At 43.0% G+C, this 19,683-nt stretch overlaps 1 protein-coding gene across 3 annotated transcripts in view; it reads right to left on the minus strand.

The window, feature by feature from the left end:
• FNDC3A (fibronectin type III domain containing 3A) overlaps nt 1–18,991 on the minus strand; it is a 210,008-nt gene extending 191,017 nt beyond the window's left edge. The window contains exon 1 of one of the 3 annotated variants that reach the window (XM_073343811.1): nt 18,907–18,991. The gene's annotated coding sequence lies outside the window, so the exon portion shown is untranslated. Of the gene's footprint in view, nt 1–18,734; nt 18,882–18,906 lie in introns of those variants that run through there. The other 2 variants (XM_073343802.1, XM_073343820.1) reach the window with 2 other exon arrangements.
• Between the last annotated feature and the right edge of the window lie 692 nt (nt 18,992–19,683).

The raw sequence follows: 19,683 nt of genomic DNA on the forward strand, positions 1-19,683 counted from the left end.
CACACCTCCCTCCTAATAAGCCTTGATTAGAGTGTGTCAATATTTGAGGTCATCACAACTAACTCATACTTTCTGCTATATAGGAAGTAGACAAACAATGCTTATTCTCCAATATCTATCTACTCAAAGAGCACCTCAGAAAGACTCAAAAGACTTTCAGAAGCAAGCAACCATCATCCTTACCATTGTGCTGACAGTAGATTCTAATAATCTGAGGAGAAACATAACAAGGAATGGTTTCATTTGGGTTTTTTTTCCTGCTTCTAGGTTATCCAGCTAACTTAGCCTTCCTGTTTTATCAATGTTAGTTTAAACTTCTTCCAACACAGGCTATGTCTTCTGTATCGTGAGGTACAACAGTACTGATCTTCATTATTAACAGCATATTTAATACAATTTCCTTTCAGTTCACTTCAAGTTTGTTTTTGTTAATATCAAACAAGGGAAAAGCTCTTACTTTAACATGAGAATTGACAGAGACAACTTAATGGCTCTCAACCCTCTACAGCTAAATAATGGAGATACTTATTTGACCAACTGAAAAGACGTTATGCAACCTACAATTCAAAAATAGATTTGTTGTCCAAAAAAAACCAACACAACTGACCATTTTAATTTATTTACTCCTCCCGGGCTGAAACTCTGTTATAAATTTGTTCTGGGTTTAAGTTAGAATACAGAGCTGTAAGCATACAGAACCCTTCTGGGGAAAAAAAGCTGAGAGCAGCAACTGTGGAGTAGCTAGTGCACGATGATATTCAGTGCAAATTAAAGTATAGGGGGGTCTGTAAGTAGTTAATGCAGAGTGGCTAGTACATTTTAAATTCACATCCTAGCTTACACCGCACTAAACTCCCCAAGTAAACAAGCCCTATACCTAGGGCCCTACTAAATTCGTGGCCATGAAAAACATGTCACGGACTGTGAAATCTGGTCTTGTGTGCTTTTTCCCTATACTATACAGATTTCACAGGGGAGACCAGCGTTTCTCAAATTGGGGGTCCTGACCCAAAAGAGAGAGTTGCAGGGGGTTATTTTGGGGGGTTGCCACCCTTACTTCTGTGCTGCCTTCAGAGCTGGGCAGCTGGAGAGAGATGGCTATTGGCCAGGTGCCCAGCTCTCAAGGCAGCGCCCCACCAGCAGCAGCACAGAAGTAAAGGTGGCAATACCATACCATGCCATCCTTCTGTGCTGGTGGTGGATCTGCCTTCAGAGCTGCGCTCCCTGCCAGCAACCACCGCTCTCCAACTGCCCAGCGCTGAAGGCAACGCCGCCGCCAGCAGCAGCAGTGCAGAAGGGTAGCAGTACTGCAATCCCCCTCGCCCCAATTACAACACCAGAAAATTTCAGATTTAAATTAGTTGAAATCGTGACATTTACAATTTTTGAAATCCTATGAGCATGAAACTGACCAAAGTAGACCGTGAATATGGTAGAGCCCTACTATACCTAGACGGTCTAACACCTTCTCTTCCCACTGAAGCAGCTTACCTACTATTTTTGCTGTCATGTCAGCAGCACAGGTCTTCCCCAAGAGATCATGAAATGCTAGCAATGGATAGGACTTCTCTCAGTCTGATTCTTTGTTCCTATGGTTCATGGAGTTTCTGTTTTCCTCTTTCTCCACCCAGCTCAGAAGTAATTTGCATGCTATCAAGCCATCAGGTTGTGTGGAGGAGCAAGTCCGAAGGATTTAATCCAGTTAAATGAACCAATTGTCTTCTCAGGTCTTATAACACTGAGTTTTTTTGGTCACTTCATATTCTTGTGGCACTGCTTGCACTCCTGGGGATGCACATCTCTGTCAGTTACTCAGCCACCTCATGAAATATTAAAGGTCAAACACATGGGTTCTGGATCTCCTTTGTACAGATGGATACCAGAATCTACACTTCCATATCTGGCTCGCTAGCAACACATCCATATGACAGTCTTCTATGAGATATGCCAACAATAAAATCAGCTGGATCACAGAAGCAGAAGACACATTGGTCACTCTTAACATAGCACTTAACTGAGCTTCACAATCTGTGTAGTGTTATTTGTACAACTAAACTGCTTCTAGCCTTTGCCTTTAAGGCCCTCCACAAATTAGGACCTATCTATCTTACAGACCCTTTCTAATTCCACAATTCAAGATAACAGGACTGAATGGGAACCAAAACTCACATTGACAGAGCCTAGATTCAAGGACTTGAGAACAGGAACCACAACACTGTTCATGATAGGCCCCCTCCCCTGTCTGCCCCCCTCAAACTTCAGAACTGAAGATCAGACAAAGCTATCACCTAACCATTTTCCGGACACACTCTTAAAAAAGGCGTTAAAAATTACAGCTGTTTGCGCACAACTCCCAATACAATGCGGCCCTGATTTTGATTGGAGTCTTGGGGCTCTACCACTATGATAAATAATAAAACTACAAAGAGGGGAAAAACAAATAAAAGGGCATAAAAGGAACAACAGGAACCTTCAAAATGAAGTCAATGCTAAATAATGTTTTATTTTGTGCCTAGATAGCATGGTGATGTATTGGAAATGTTGAAGATAGGGGAATCTCCCAATTTTTCTTGGGTCAGTAGAGCAGTCAGTACATGCATCCTCTTACAGCTACCAGCTCTCATGAATCAGAAATTCTCAGAAGGCCTATTCTTCCAATGGGCTTCAGCAGAGAGCTGTGCTGGTGCGCATACTTTCTTCAGTAGGGTTCTTTTGTGGTTAGGCTCCCACAGGAGCTAAAGGCAACGCCACTCCTCAGGCACAATGGAAATTTCTACCATAAAGATAAAAGCTCATCTGTGCAGGAGGATAAGGTGGTTTCTCAGGGGCTGGTCCAAGACTGCAGAATGAGCTGATACACCACCACAAACCTCGCCATCTTCCACTTCAAGTGTGAGGCACACTTCTTCAATCGTGACTTCTCTAACACACAGAAAACAGCATGCACATTTAAAAAAAAACAAACAAAAACCCTAAAACAGAATCCTACCAAAACAAAATGACCACACATAATTTTCCTCCTTCACAGAGAATGAATCACATGTGACAGATGTTACTCTCACTGCTTAAAGCACTACTGGAAGGAGCTCACACATTACAGTGATGAGGATGATATCAGAATATATAGAATTAGGCATTGACCCACAAGATCTGTATATGGGCCACCAGAATCATTAAGCATGCTAAAGAGATTCTTTTTACATGTTTACACTAGGGCTGTCAAGTGATTAAAAGAATTGTGATTAATCGCACGATTAAAAAGAAAAGGAGGACTTGTGGCACCTTAGAGACTAACAAATTTATCTGAGCATAAGCTTTCGTGAGCTACAGCTCACTTCATCGGATGCATGCAGCGGAAAATACAGTGGGGAGATTTATATACACAGAGAACATGAAACAATGGGTGTTACCATACACACTGTAACAAGAGTGATCAGGTAAGGTGAGCTATTACCAGCAGGAGAGCGTGGCGGGGGGGCGGGGAGGGAAACCTTTTGTAGGGATACTCAAGATGGGCCATTTCCAGCAGTTGACAAGAATGTCTGAGGAACAGTGGGGGGGGGAGGGGGAGAGAGAAATAAACATGGGGAAATAGTTTTACTTTGCGTAACGACCCATCCACTCCCAGTCTTTATTCAAGCCTAAATTAATTGTATCCAGTTTGCAAATTAGTTCCAATTCAGCAGTCTCTCGTTGGAGTCTGTTTCTGAAGTTTTTTTGTTGAAGAATTGCCACTTTTAGGTCTGTAATCGAGTGACCAAAGAGTTCTCCGACTGGTTTTTGAATGTTATAATTCTTGACATCTGATGTGTCCATTTATTCTTTTAAGTAGAGGCTGTCTGGTTTGGCCAATGTACATGGCAGAAGGGCATTATTGGCACATATCACATTGGTAGATGTGCAGGCGAACGAGTCTTTGATAGTGTGGCTGTGATTAGGCCCTATGATGGTGTCCCCTGAATAGATATGTGGACACAGTTGGCAACGGGCTTTGTTGCAAGGATTAATCATACTGTTAAACAATAACAGACTACCATTTATTTAAATATTTTTGGATTTTAACATTTTCAAATATATTGATTTCTATTACAACACAGAATACAAAGTCTACAGTGCTCACTTTACATTTATTTTTTATTACAAATATTTGCACTGTAAATTGCCTTCCAAAATCTGAGAGGGATGAGGTGTGGAGCATGCTTTCAGAAGTCTTAAAAGAGCAACACTCAGATGTGGAAAATACAGAACCCGAACTATCAAAAATGAAAATCAACCTTCTGCTGGTGGCATCTGACTCAGATGATGAAAATGAACATGTGTCGGTCTGCTCTGCTTTGGATAGTTATCAAGTAGAATCCGTCATCAGGGTGGTTGAAGTATGAAGGGACATATGAATCTTTAACGCGTCTGGCACATAAATATCTTGCGACGCCGGCTACAACTGTGCCATGCAAATGCCTGTTCTCACTTTCAGGTGACACTGAACGAGAAGCGGGCAGCATTATCTCCTGCAAATTGCAACCAAAGTTGTTTGTCTAAGCAAGTGGCTGAAGTAGGACCAAGTGGACTTGTAGGTTCTAAAGTTTTACATTGTTTTATTTTTGAATGCAGTTATTTTTGTAATGACTCGTCCAATCCCAGTCTTTATTCAGGCCTAATTTGATGGTGTCCAGTTTGCAAATTAATTCCAGTTCTGCAGTTTCTCGTTGGAGTCTGTTTTTGAAGTTTTTTTGTTGAAGAATTGCCGCTTTTAAGTCTGTTACTGAATAACCAGGGAGGTTGAAGTGTTCTCCTACTGGTTTTTGAATGTTGTAATCCCTGATGTCAGATGTGTGTCCATTTATTCTTTTGCGTAGAGACTGTCCAATTTGGCACATCTACCAATGTGATATATGCCATCATGTGCTACCAATGCCCCTTTGCCATGTACACTGGCCAAACCGGACAGTCTGAGTCATTACAAAACCTAATTTTACCATACTAATTTCCCCCTATTGTTACTCACACCTTCTTGTTAACTCTTTGAAATGGGCCACCCTCATTATCACTACAAAAGTGATTTTTCCTCCCTTGGTAGTCCACTGTTAATTGAATTGTCTCATTAGACTGACCCCACACCTGGTAAGGCAACACCCATCGTTTCAGGTACTATGTATAAATATACCTGCTATTGTATTTTCCACTCCATGCATCTGATGAAGTAGGTTCTAGCCCACGAAAGCTTATGCCCAAATAAATTTGTTAGTCTCTAAGGTACCACAAGGACTCCACGTTGTTTTTATGGAACTACTATGTAATTATTAAATACTGATTGAATAGTTTTATTGATATTGTATATTGGCACAGAAATTTACATTCTGTGCTCCCCTAGGCTCTGGCAGCAACTCGCTCTTCTCGTCCTCCCCCCATCCCGGCTCAAACTCGCTTTTCCCTTCCTCTCTCCCTGGCTGGCTCAAGCTCACTTTTCCCTCCCTCCCTAGTCCCAGCTCCAGCAGGTGCTCACTCTTTTACCCACAGCCTGAGGGCCAGGAGGAGCTCACTCTCCCCGCCATTGCGTCACAGGGCTGGAGTTCTGTGTCCCTGAGGATTATTGGGGGGACCCAGGCCCCAGCTTGCATGCCCTCCCCCCACCTAATCCAACAGGGGAATGAAAAGCAGGTACCAACTCTACCTTTGTTTGTTGAACCTACATCTTCTCGTATAAGAGAAACGATGAAAATTCAATACTTGTGTCAGGATACCTTGAGGATGGTGCGGGGGAACTTTGAATTTCACCATTGTAAGGAAAAATGTATGCACACACTTACCTAAAGTCCTTTCCCCTTCATCTGGCTCATCTGTGCTCAGATGGCAGGACTGGCTGGACTGTGTGTGGGAGCCCTGAACAAGTTCTGACTCTCAGCATGGCTGGATTCCGCCTCTCCCCCAGGCATCTCCTCCTTCTCATTGCTGTTCCCAGCAGAGATCTCTGTCTCAGGCTCCTCCAAAGTATCCATGCTGGTTTGTGGGGTGCGTGGGGTCTCTGCCAAGTATGGCATGCAGGTTATAGTAAAAGCGGCAGTTGTGCAGCTCAGACTAGATCAACTGTTGGCTCCCTGGCCTTGCAATACACCTGCTGAATTTCCTTTGCTTTCACATGGCACTGCTCCTGTTCTATCATACCCCTTTGCCTGCCTCCCCCATGCAATCTTTTTGTAGATGTCCAAATTTCTATGGCTATCTGCATTGCACAGCCTCTTCTTCTCACAAGCCCAGGAGATCCAACACCTCCTGTCTACTCTAGGCAGGAATGCATCTAGTGCATGGAGCTGGCATTGTCACTTGGGCAATAGCAACTCTCTCTTGCTGTGTGCAAAGTGTGCTTGTTAGGAAGAGACATTTCAAAAACACATGGGAGGAAGGGGTTAAGACAGAGGAAGAGCAGCTTTTGGTCTCTGAACTCTGGGAAGTGGAGTCTACAATTGTGACCAGAACAATCATTGAATCGGGGAATGTGGCATTGTGGGACAGCTGTTGGAGGACCGTTAGGCTCAACACAGATCACACAGCATCCCCACTTGCACTAGATCAATTCCAGTAAGCCAAACATGACTCTACACCATTCAATGAAGTAGTTTTACTGTACTGCCATAATGAGGCACTTACATCAATGGGAGAGATTTGAGCGTAGACACACACTAATAGGTCAATGCAAGGCGACTTACATCAACCCAGATCTGTAGCATAGACCATGCCTTAGTCTCTGAGATTGGGAGGAGGGAGAGGGCTGATCAAGAAGACTGGACAGCTTTTAAATGACACCTACCCAGGTGTGAATTGTTTTGTGAGTTAAAGAAACAGATTTCATCACCCACACACTGTCATAGAATCACAGGACTGGGAGGAACCTTGAGAGGTTATCTAGTCCAGTCCCCAAGTATGGGATCACCTCATTTTGTAGCACAGTGAAATTGCTAGCTATAAATAGTGACGAAAGATTACACTATTCAATTCTGTCTCTCCTGGCCCTCTTTCACCATTTCTTTTCAGGAATCCCTCTCACAAGCAACTAAGAGAAAGTTTTCTCTCTAAGAGCTCAGAATAATAGAAGGTATCCTGCCAGTATTGTAGGTACATTTTTTATTCATTGTGTTAGACTTGAGTAAGATGAGGATAAGATGGAAATATAGTATTCCATGGCATAGTCCTCACCACTGAAATTCTCATTAGATTTTATGGAATCTTTTAGGTTCAGTATTACTCTTGCATCTTTTGCCTTCCTCTGCAGCATGGGGCACAGGTCACTTTTAGGTTTAAAGTAGTGTAAATGGTATATTCGCTGTAACGAAGTCTTTAAACCATGATTTGAGGACATTGGTAACTGAGGCAGAGGTTAGGGGTCTATTTTAGGACGGGGTATGTGAGGTTCCGTGGCTTTCAATGTGCAGGAGGTCAGACTAAATAATCACGATGGTCCCTTCTGACCTTAAAGTCTGAGTCTACATAGTTACAGCCAGATATTACAGTGCATTAATGACAGACATTATGGAAAGATAGAGGAAGGAGAGTTATTGCCAAAGTCCTCTTTCCATCAGTAGGTATTCTAGTGTATTTATTATCTTCTTACAGTGGTATACAGACATTTACAGTTTTTGTCAATGTGCCTACTTGTATTTATCTCCTTAATCTGAAAGAGATCTCTCTCTCCCCCAGTACTTAATCCACATCTGCCTCCGAGGCAGCAAAAAACAAACCTAATCTAGTTATTCCCTACTTTGCTGTGAAAAGATGAAGCTACCTCCTGATAAATTGTAGAGAATAGCTAACTTCAGTGCAAAAATTTAAAGCACATTGAAAAACTGAAGTTGGGACTCATAAGATTTACTTTAATATCAATCTAATATCAAACTAGTGATACAGTAGTTAGTATACTAGATTAGGGAGGGGACATGAGACAAGGCCTGGCAACAGCCCTGCTTAACACACAAGACTGTGCTACACAGGACTCCTGGTTTTGCTTACTGGCAACAGCGAATAGTGTACTTTGAGCAGGATTTAAGCTCTTTACAAAAGAAAAGCTGGATGATTTTGAATATGAACCTTTTCTTTAAATCAATTAAAGTTGGTGTGCAAGCAACAAGACGACTGACATAACTATTTTCAACCGTGTGCTACTAACAGAACCAGAACTTTACTGTTAAACTATAAAAAAAATCAATGTTCATTGCAAAATACTCAATAACAATACGGAATGAGAATCATTAACAGAAAGTGGCAGGACTAAATATGAATTTAATCAAGCTAAATACATTTAGAAGTATTTATCCAAACACAGAATGCAGTAATATTGATAACAGAAAATATTATGGAGACAAAACAAATTTATAAGGAGAAAAGCTTGAGAGGCAAACAGGTTTTTGGGCCACAAATTTCTTTTCAGCAGAGCTAGTGAAAGGAAGCCTCTAGAGTGCCCTGGCAGGAGTCCTTTCGAAACAAGGAATCTTCATGGACAACACTTCCTCAGATTTTGGTATAGTTTTTGTACATTGTGGATCGCACCAGTTTTCAGCTATGACAATTCAGGAAGCCAACAGAACAGAAGTGAATCTTTGAATTGGCACTTAATGAAACATCTTAATTGAAGTTAAATGCACAAATAAGATTCCCAAGACCTGGTTTTATTCAGCCCCAATGTGCCAGTGTTTTTAGTACAACCACCCTGTTTCCTCCTTGCTACATTTCATATCTTCCTCACTTCTCAAACTCACAATACTTCTCTCCCTGCAATAAGTCTGTTTCCCTTCCTCATTTGTTCTCTGTTACAGGTTGGGGGCTGCTATTCAGTTCTACAAATAAGCCTCTTCCGTTTCCAGAAAAGGATACTCCTAGTGGAATTCTGCATCACCGTGCATGTGCAGAATTAATGTTCCCCACAGATTTCTTTGCTTCCCCGCAGAAAAATGACTTTCTGACTGGGAAGCAAAAGGAAGCTGCAAGAGCAGTCTCGCACCACTCCCTAGCAGCTGGCAGAAAGGTAAATCACCATGGGGTTGGAGACACCCCAGTCAGTGAATCCTAACCTGAGCCAGGATCAGCTGCTAGTCCCGGCTGAGCTGGAGGCAGAAGGGAACAGGACTTCCTCTTCCCCTACAAGGAGTGGCTGGGGCTATGTCAGACCCACCCCCAGAAACCTCCCCCAGCTGCAGGAAGCTCAGCATCCTCCCCTGCTTCCTGCACCCATCACTCCTCAGCTGGGGGGAGGGGCCACTGTATGGAGCACACCCCATCCGCCTAAGACCCGTGCATCTGGACCTCCCATACCCAGACACCCCTTCCAAGCCTCACCCCGTACACCAAGAACTCCCCTAGCACTCCATACCTGAACCCCACCCCACTGAACCTCAATCCCTGCATCTGGAGTCCCCCTGCACCCAGATCTCCTGCCTCTGGACCCCCACCCCTGCACCCAGACCACCCCCCACTGAGCTCCCTGCACTCAAACCCCATCCTGACAAGCCCCACCTTGAGTCCTCACATGCCACTGACCCCTGGTGTGCCTGGTGCAGAGGGGCAAGGGCCCAGGCTGTTTCTGGGGAAGGTCCAGGCCTTGTGCAGCCCTCACCACTGAGTCCATGTCCCGGGGTGGGTGACGGGGAGCTGCAGGGTGAGCTCCCGCCTTTGTGCAGCCAGTGGCCTGTGCTCCCCACTGCCATGCTGGAGCCTCTGCATTTATTTGCAGTTCTGGTCTCCCATGTTTAAGAAGGATGAATTCAAACTGGAACAGGTACAGAGAAGGGCTACTAGGATGATCCGAGGAATGGAAAACTTGTCTTATGAAAGGAGACTCAGGGAGCTGGGCTTGTTTAGCCTAACTAAAAGAAGGTTGAGGGGAGATATGATTGCTCTTTATAAATATATCAGAGGGATAAATACCAGAGAGGGAGAGGAATTATTTAAACTCAGTACCAATGTGGACACAAGAACAAATGGATATAAACTGGCCACTAGGAAATTTAGATTAGAAATTAGACGAAGGTTTCTAACCATCAGAGGAGTGAAGTTTTGGAATAGCCTTCCGAGGGAAGTAGTGGGGGCAAAAGATCTATCTTGCTTTAAGATTAAACTCGATAAGTTTATGGAGGAGATGGTATGATGGGATAACATGGTTTTGGTAATTAAATATTCATGGTAAATAGGCCCAATGGACTGTGATGGGTTTTTAGATGGGGTAAGATCCAAGTTACCCGGGAAAGAATTTTCTGTAGTATCTGGCTGATGAATCTTGCCCATATGCTCAGGGTTTAGCTGATCGCCATATTTGGGGTCGGGAAGGAATTTTCCTCCAGGGCAGATTGGAAGGCCCTGGAGGTTTTTCGCCTTCCTCTGTAGCATGGGGCACGGGTCACTTGCTGGAGGATTCTCTGCTCCTTGAGGTCTTCAAACTACAATTTGAGGACTTCAATAGCACAGATATAGGTGTGAGGTCTTTTTTAGGAGTGGTGGGTGAAATTCTGTGGCCTGCATTGTGCAGGAGGTCAGACTAGATGATCATAATGGTCCCTTCTGACCTAAATATCTATGAATCTATTTATTAAAAAAGAAAACTTGCAGAATTTTAAAATATTTTGCACAGAATTTTCAATTTTTTTGGTGCAGAATGCCCTCAGAAGTAAAAGGAGCTCTCTGCCTTCTCCCTGGCAACCATATTCAGAGAAGCTCCAGTTGCCTTTCAAGGAGTAGAGGAACCTTATTCCTCACAAAGCCAGGAGTCCCCCTAGCATTAGGCAAAAGCAGGCTTTGGAGTGGGGGGAGGGGGGGAGGGAGAGAAAATGAAAGCAGACTATCCTCTCATCTGAGTAGAGAAAGCTAGGGATCCTCTGCCAACCATGCTGCACACTTTCCCCATGGAGAGGAATACAGGGAAGTTGAGTCTCAAGACCCTTCCCTTCTCCAAGCAGTTGACTGGCAAAGATCTGAGCAGGGCACAACTCTGCCTCAGCTCAGCAAGAACTCAACTGTACAGAGTTTCTCTCAAGCACTCACAAGAACTGCAAGGTCAAGCTGAAGAGTACACTATGCCTGCGATCTCACACTCAGTTTATAACAGTTTGGTCTGCTTACCACATCTTAAACTGCCTCCTTTTACATATATAGTATTTTGTATTACTACAATGATTACAATAAGAAAGTCACAGTCATGCTGCTGTGAGAACGGGCTGACCTTTAGTTAAGAGGCATTAACTATTGTTCAGGATTTTTCTTCCCCCATTTTTATTTTTCCCCTCCCCAAGAGGACAAAAATCATGGCAACACTACTTCTGCCTGAGGTATGCTTCTTCCAAGGTCCCATTGGTGTTTTAGCAACATTCCTGGAGAAGTGGCTAAGCAATTTACAGGTATATTCTTCCCTTAGGAGGATGAGTCTGCAGTCTCCACAGCATCTTTAGTCCCTGCTGATATGGAGGTAGAGAACTAAATTTGGTCTCAAGCTTGTGTGTTACCCAATTCATACTTCCCTTGCATTTCACTCTCAGCCACAGTTTCCCTTCTTCATCCCAGCATCTTTGGTCTCAAGCCCTTTCCCCAGGTTCCTCACCTCCCCATTAGGTTCACTTCATCCAGCGGAAACAGTTCTTAGGGGCAATTATCCCAGTAAGAGTGCCAGGGCAGATTATATATTAAATCAGCATAGACAAAGGCTGGATTTAAACATCCATCAGGCTGCATACTAGACATCCAGCACCTACTCATTATGTAGTTTGGGCTTCCTAATCTATGGAGTTAGATAACTCTGACAGGGTACTTCCTTTTTGAAGCCATATCAGGTCAAACTACAGTAGATCCTCAGAATTACGAACTGACCAGTCAACCACACACCTTATTTGGAACCGGAAATACACATTCAGGCAGCAGCAGAGGGGTAAAAAGGAAAATACAGTACTCTGTTAAACGACTAAAAAAATTAAGGAAAAGCAAAACTTTTCTTCTGCACAGTGAAGTTTCAAAGCTGTATTAAGTCAACGTTCAGTTGTAAACTTTTGAAAGAACAGCCACAACGTTTTGTTCGGACTTACGAACATTACAGAGTTATGAACAACCTCCATTCCTGAGGTGTTTGTAACTCTGAGGTTCTATTGTAACATTCCCTCTCCTTCCAGGAATGGAGTAATGTACCAGGCATTTACAACTGCAATATAAAAATTGAGAAAATATTGAAAATTGGTATAATTTCATGAACATTCAAGTTTTAACAGCGTCCACAACTTTTAATAAAAATTTGTTTTTTAAAAGGACATTTCTTGACAAAAGAACTTTGCTGTAAAGATTTCAGCTAGCTCTAGTTTTAATAATACTGGACACTGATGTGTTGTAACCAGAATCTGCAACAAAGCAGATTTTCATAGTGCACACACCATCTAAGGTCCTCATTCAATAATGTACTTATGTGCCTAACTTTCAGCACATGAGAAGCTTTTAACTTCAATAGGACTACTCACATACTTACTGTGCATCCGATGAAGTGAGCTGTAGCTCATGAAAGCTTATTGCTCAAATAAATGTGTTAGTCTCTAAGGTGCCACAAGTACTCCTCTTTTTGTTAGATACACGTTTACCTTGCTGAATCATGGCCTAAGAGTATTGGAGCTGCACAGCCTTAGGTAATGCAGATGTGCTTTTGCTCATAGTATACTGCTGCTACAGAAGGGAACAGAAAAATCTGTTGCAGTATATTAAGGATTATTGTTGTAGGCAGTTGCAAAATAGCATTTAGCAGCAGATATATAAGTATTTTAGACACTACCTAAAATTAGACCACTTCAGAACAAGTGAAAACTTTCGAAGAGAAAGATTATCTAGACTCTAGAGCACTAAAAGCTACCCTCTTGCCGCCTACTCCACAGAAAAAAACAAACACACACCATCACCACATACACAGATCAGCAGAGCTCCATTAGGTCTAACTAAGTTGTTTTAGTTCATTATACTGACTACATCTATTTAAGATTCCAGGGGTCCTCTTCACAGTTTCCAAAGACAGTTTTCTAAACATACAGTATTTTGATTTCTAATGTCAGAAAAAAGCCTTTAAATCATAAATCAAAACACAGTGTAGTTTAAATGTTTTTTGGTAAAACTTTTAATCTTTCTTCCAATAATCCTAACTAATTTCCTGCATCAAGCAGCTCCAACGAAGAAAAAAAGTTGTTCAAACAAACTAACCACTTTAAAAAAAAAAAAAAAAAAGCCAAATACTTCTATTTCGCAACAAGAGCCTCAGATATGATGGAATGAGGGTTTTTTTTTTTTTTTAACTCTATATAAATATGGCTCAGAAGTATGCCTAGTGGACTAAAATTATACCTTCAGAGACCTGATTTCACCTTCTGCGAGGGACTTATATTGTGCAAACATTAAACACTCGCATGGCCAGTCAACCTCCTTCAAGGCTGCAATACCTGTTTAAAAGCACTGACGCTCCATTAAAGACCATCCTCATCTCATGAAGGTACTGGGATATTCCCAGAGGAAGTCTCTGGCTAACATGGCTCTGGAAACCTTATTCCCACCATGAAGTTGGTGAAGAGAGTTCAGAAACACAATGCTACTGCTGTGTCACTTCTTGTGGTTTCTGGAGGGAGATGTCGACAAATAGGCTACTGCCACCTTGCACATCGTGCACTTCAATGTAATGCGTATCCGGAACCATTTCAGGGAATCTTTAAAAAAAATTAACTGTGATGAAAAAAATTAGTTAATCGCACTGTTAAACAATAGAATACTAATTGAAATTTATTAAATATTTTGGATGTTTTTCTACATTTTCAAATATATTGATTTCTATTACAACACAAAATACAAAGTGTACAGTGTTCACTTTATATTTTTGATTACCAATATTTGCATTGTAAAAATGATAAACATAAGAAATAGTATTTTTCAATTCTCCTCATACAAGTACAGTAGAGCAATCTCTATAGGGAAAGTGTAATTTTAAAATGTAGATTTTTGTTACATTAATGCACTCAAAAACAAAACAATGTAAAATTTTAGAGCCTACAAGTCAACTCAGTTGTCCTCCTTGTTCAGCCTATTTCTGAGACAAACAAGTTTGTTTACATTTACGGGAGATACTGCTGCCTGCTTCTTATTTACAATGTCACCTGAAAGCGAGAACAGGCGTTCGCATGGCACGTTTGTAGCCCGCGTTGCAGGGTATTTACGTGCCAGATATGCTAAACATTCGTATGTCCCTTCACGCTTCAGCCACCATTCCAGAGAACATGCTTCCATGCTGATGATGCTTGTTAAAAAAATAATGTGTTAATTAAATTTGTGACTGAACTCCTTGGGGGAGAACTGTATATCTCCTGTTCTGTTTTACCTGGATTCTGCCATATATTTCATGTTATGGCAGTCTCTGATGATGACTCAGCACATGTTCGTTTTAAGTACACTTTCACGGCAGATTTGACAAAACGCAAAGGAAGTACCAATGTGAGATTTCTAAGGATAGATATAGCAGTCAACCCAAGTTTTAAGAATCTGAAGTGCCTTCCACTTTCAGAAGTCTTAAAAGAGCAACACCCCAATGTGGAAACTACAGAACCCGAACCACCAAAAAAGAAAATCAATCTTCTGCTGGTGGCATCTGACTCAGACGATGAAAATGAACATGTGTCAGTCCGCTCTGCCTTGGATCATTATCAGGCTGAACCCATCATCAGCATGGACGCATGTCTACTGGAATGGTGGTTGAAGCATGAAGGGACATATGAATCTTTAACACAACTGACACACAAATATCTTGCAATGCTAGCTACAACAGTGCCATGTGAACGAATGCCTGTTCTCACTTTCAGGTGACACTGTAAACAAGGCACGGACAGCAAATTGTAACCAAACTTGTTTGTCCGAGCGATTGGCTGAAGTAGGACTGAATAGACTTGTAGGTTCTAAAGTTTCACATTGTTTTATTTTTCAGTGCAGTTTTTTTCGGTACATAATTCTACATTTGTAAGTTCAACTTTCATGATAAAGAGATTACACTACAGTACTTGTATTAGGTGAACTGAAAAATATTATTTCTTTTGTTTTTTACAGTGCAAATATTTTGTAATCAAAAATATAAAGTGAGCCCTGTACACTTTGTATTCTGTGTTGTAATTGAAATCAATATATTCAAAAATGTAGAAAACATCCAAAAAGTTAAATAAATGGTATTCTATTAATCTTTTTAATCACGCAATTAATCACAATTTTTTAATCACTTGACAGCCCTAATTTTTAACAAATCTAGCTAAAATTCAAAATGAAGAGTCAGAACACTTTCAAAAAATATCAGAATAAGAAAGTCACACTTTTGATTATTTTTTTATTCAGACAAAAATATATGCCAAATTTATCCCAAAATCTTGAATAGTGTTTGTCATAAATATAAAGGGAAGGGTAAACCCCTTTGAAATCCCTCCTGGCCAGGGGAAAGCTCCTCTCACCTGTAAAGGGTTAAGAAGCTAAAGGTAACCTCGCTGGCACCTGACCAAAATGACCAATGAGGAGACAAGATACTTTCAAAAGCTGGGAGGAGGGAGAGAAACAAAGGGTCTGTGTCTGTCTGTATACTGGTTTCTGCCAGGGATAGACCAGGAATGGAGCCTTAGAACTTTTAGTAAGTAATCTAGCTAGGTATGTGTTAGATTATGATTTCTTTAAATGGCTGAGAAAAGAATTGTGCTGAATAGAATAACTATTTCTGTCTGTGTATCTTTTTTGTAACTTAAGGTTTTGCCTAGAGGGGTTCTCTATGTTTTTGAATCTAATTACCCTGTAAGATATCTACCATCCTGATTTTACAGGGGGGATTTCTTTATTTCTATTTACTTCTATTTTTTATTAAAAGTCTTCTTGTAAAAAACTGAATGCTTTTTCATTGTTCTCAGATCCAAGGGTTTGGGTCTGTGGTCACCTATGCAAATTGGTGAGGCTTTTTATCCAACATTTCCCAGGAAAGGGGGGGTGCAAGTGTTGGGAGGATTGTTCATTGTTCTTAAGATTCAAGGGTCTGGGTCTGTAGTCACCTAGGCAAATTGGTGAGGCTTTTTACCAAACCTTGTCCAGGAAGTGGGGTGCAAGGTTTTGGGAAGTATTTTGGGGGGAAGGACGCGTCCAAACAGCTCTTCCCCAGTAACCAGTATTAGTTTGGTGGTGGTAGCGGCCAGTCCAAGGATAACGGATGGAATATCTTGTACCTTGGGGAAGTTTTGACCTAAGCTGGTAAAGATAAGCTTAGGAGGTTTTTCATGCAGGTCCCCACATCTGTACCCTAGAGTTCAGAGTGGGGGAGGAACCTTGACAGTGTTATTTGACTGAAAAATGCATGTTGGGACAAATAGAGTGTTTGCCAAAAAAATTCATTAATCAGGATTTTATACAATCATGTAAAAATGTATTACCAAAAATTAATTCGAATCAGTAAAGACCCTTAAACTTTTTGTTGTCAGACACTAGTCTGGGTATATATTTTTTAAAATTTAGTTTCATATATATATTGTTTCTAGTCTTGGCTAAATGCAGAGCAAGAAAGGGGGAAGCTGGCTGCTCCATACTGACCTATGAGACAGAGCATAAAGAAGCACTAAACAGGGATTTAGATCAGACGCCAGAACACCAAATCAGACAACAAAATTCATGACTGCAAAGATCCAACTACAGGAGGACTGAAGCACTGAATCCAATCCTCTTCTAGGAAGCAGACGCATTTTTCATCTACTGGGGAAAACAGAGGCGCTAGTCCCTTACCTGGTGCCCTCAGCATCTTCCTTCACCTATTCTGCTCTAGAGAGTGCTTTAGTGAAAGATCAGACCAGAATTGACTGCTGAACTGAACCTGATCTTCTGGGTCTTCTCAACAAGCATATTTGTAGCCAATTAGCTTCTGGGGTTCCATGATCCTGTTCAAATTTGTATATAACACCCCACTACCCAACCATCACAACTTGGCCCCTATTCTGGGACTCATGGGACCTGGGTTTTATTCCCAGCTCTGCTGGGTGAACTTGTGTCAGTCACTTCACTTTTCTGTGCCTCAGTTTCCCCACCTGCAAGATAGGGGTACTGAAACTGACCTCCTTTGTAAATCATTTTGGATCTATTGATGAAAAGTGAAGCAGAAGAGCTAGGTATTACTACTCCACTACTAGGAGCACATTAGCCACTTAGATCTCCAGACCAGACCCTTTAGCCTTTCCCCAACTGAATCCTTACATATTTAGGCATCTAAATACTTTTAAAAAGCTGGCTCTTGCACCTTAAGCAGTGAACAATCTGATTACCTAGTGCAGAGTTTCAGAGTAACAGTTTGGACACTGCCTGCTCAGCTGCCTACCATGTACAGCCAACCTCAACACAGAGCTATGACAGCCTCTACCTTCAATCAGGGCCACCTTTTTTTCCCAACAGACACCCTTAATATGAATATACATATATATACACACACACACAATGACCAAATCTTGCAAATATTTGTGCAGATAATTAACTTCATATAAGCAGGTGACCTTGGAGAAGTCACTGGCTCCAATGAGTGCACTTCTATGGTCTTTGCTGGGCTGTGACTTGTATTATAGCAGTTGACAGTATTTGAGATTATGTATTTTTAAGAAGCCATTTTAAGACATTGTACTAAATTAAAGAAACAACTACCGAGTACCCGCAAGCTCTAAAAATAAAAAAAGCTGGTATTTCTGAAACTTGCAAAAGAACTTGTGAATTAAGACACTGTATGCCAAGCGGTAGTCTACAATGAAATTTTCCAATGTGGTCAGAAACCACCTTGAAAAAACAAGATTTAAAATTAAGTCACTAACATGTGCATAAAAAATTGTCCACAAAGTGCTGGGGTTTTTTTAGGTTATGAAAACAACTTATTGTTCACGTATGTTTACTTGTTACCTATTTCCTACAATAAAAATAGGCTCATCAGTTTCACTTTTACTGCAAGTTGGTTTCACTTTCTGATTGCCAGGAAGCAACAAGATATTTTTGTTTGCATTCCACACCCTATGCCTACGTGGGGTTTTTTTGTTGTTGTTGGTTTTGGATTTTTAAAAGTTAAAGAACCATGAAAATAATTCCATTCATATTACCGGTTGAATTTACCTATTTTAAGAATGTGGAGGGTCAGTCTAGCTGGAAACGTCTCTTTAAATCCTAACTACACTGGCAGGTTCCATACGATTTCCAATAGAAAACCAAGCCACCCTGATCAATTCTTATGGTTGGGGAAGACGAGTTACGAGAGCACGTTTTCTAGTTTGCAGGGGAAGAAGACAGCATCTTCCGGAACAGGTACTGCAGCCAGCCACGTCCCTGCCCCTTGACCGCCGAGCCCACCACCTGTATTGGTAACGCTTCAGCCATGCTCCCCCCCGCACTCCCATCGCACGATGCACCCCGTTCACTGCCTAACTTTCACCAAGAGACTTGTCCACTGACAACGGACTTTACGCCGCCGCCGCCGCCGCCCCGCGCTCTGCCCGGCCCAGCGCCCCTGCACACGGGCACCCCGGCCGGAGAAGCCCAGGCTCAGGCGGCGCCGCGGAGCAAGGGGGACAAGGCTTACGCCCAGGGGTTTGGGCGGGGAACGAGCCCAGGCAGCCGGCAGCCGAAATCCCGCTCCCCAGAGCCGCCCAGCCGGGAGGGTGGTGCCCGGCCGCCCCCACCCCGTTGCTGGGGGGGAGCGGAGCGCAGCGACTCACCGCCAGGGCTCCGCAGCTAACGGTTCGGCGCCCCGCACCGGCAGCAGCAGCCGCCGCCGCGGGCAGGGAGCTCCCAATGGCGCAGCGGGAGGCAGGGGCGGGGCGGTTCCAGCGGCTTTCCCCACCTCTCCCCGCCCCGCGCCCGGCAGGCTGCCCCCGCCCCCTCAGCTACCTGCGCGGCGCCCCGGCCTGCCCCAGCCGCGCATCGCCGCCTCCCGCGGCCGCCCTCGGTCAGGGGAGGGGCAGACGCTCACCCAGGCGAGCCTCGGTTCCAGCACGCAGTGCGCTTGCGCGGCGGGAGCGGAGCGGGGGGGTTGCCAGCGGAGAAGCACAGGGTGGGAAAGGGGGCGGGGCTGGGCATAGAAAGCCCCGCCCCTTCTCGTTGGCCCTGGTGCTCAGCGGGTGGGGGCGGCAGGGTGTCCAGGCAGGGCTGGATGCACGAGCGGCCCCTCTCTCAGCTCCTCTGTGGAAGGGGAGGACAAATAGCCGGGTGCGTGTCTTTCACTGGCCTCTTTAGTAGTCATGGGAAAAGGTAGCAGGTGTAGGGCCAAAGTCCTGGGAGGCCTAGTTCAGCCTTCTCACGCCACTTACTGTCTCCCTGGAACATCAGGAGAGGGCCGGGGCTCATGTTACTTTGAGCACACTGATGGCTCTCTGTGGCACTCAGAAGCAAGCAGCAGGCACATGCTTATTATAGGTACCAGTACTATAGCACTGCTACCCTTCCTTCTCCCTGGCCACAGTAACTAGCAGCTGACACTTCAGGGAAAGGAGTAAAAGTTATGCATCTCCAGTTATTCGGTAGCGTACACGAGGAAAGGAGGTGCTATCCTTTCTTAATACCCACAGTTTTTAAGTGGCAGCCTGAATCATGAGCTATGATTGTCCCTTGCTTAATGTTTATCATTTTAGACATTATTATGGGTCAGACTTAACCAGCTACAGTATT

Source organism: Lepidochelys kempii, chromosome 1 (genome assembly GCF_965140265.1).
Source record: "Lepidochelys kempii isolate rLepKem1 chromosome 1, rLepKem1.hap2, whole genome shotgun sequence".
NCBI classification, from domain to species: Eukaryota; Metazoa; Chordata; order Testudines; family Cheloniidae; genus Lepidochelys; species Lepidochelys kempii.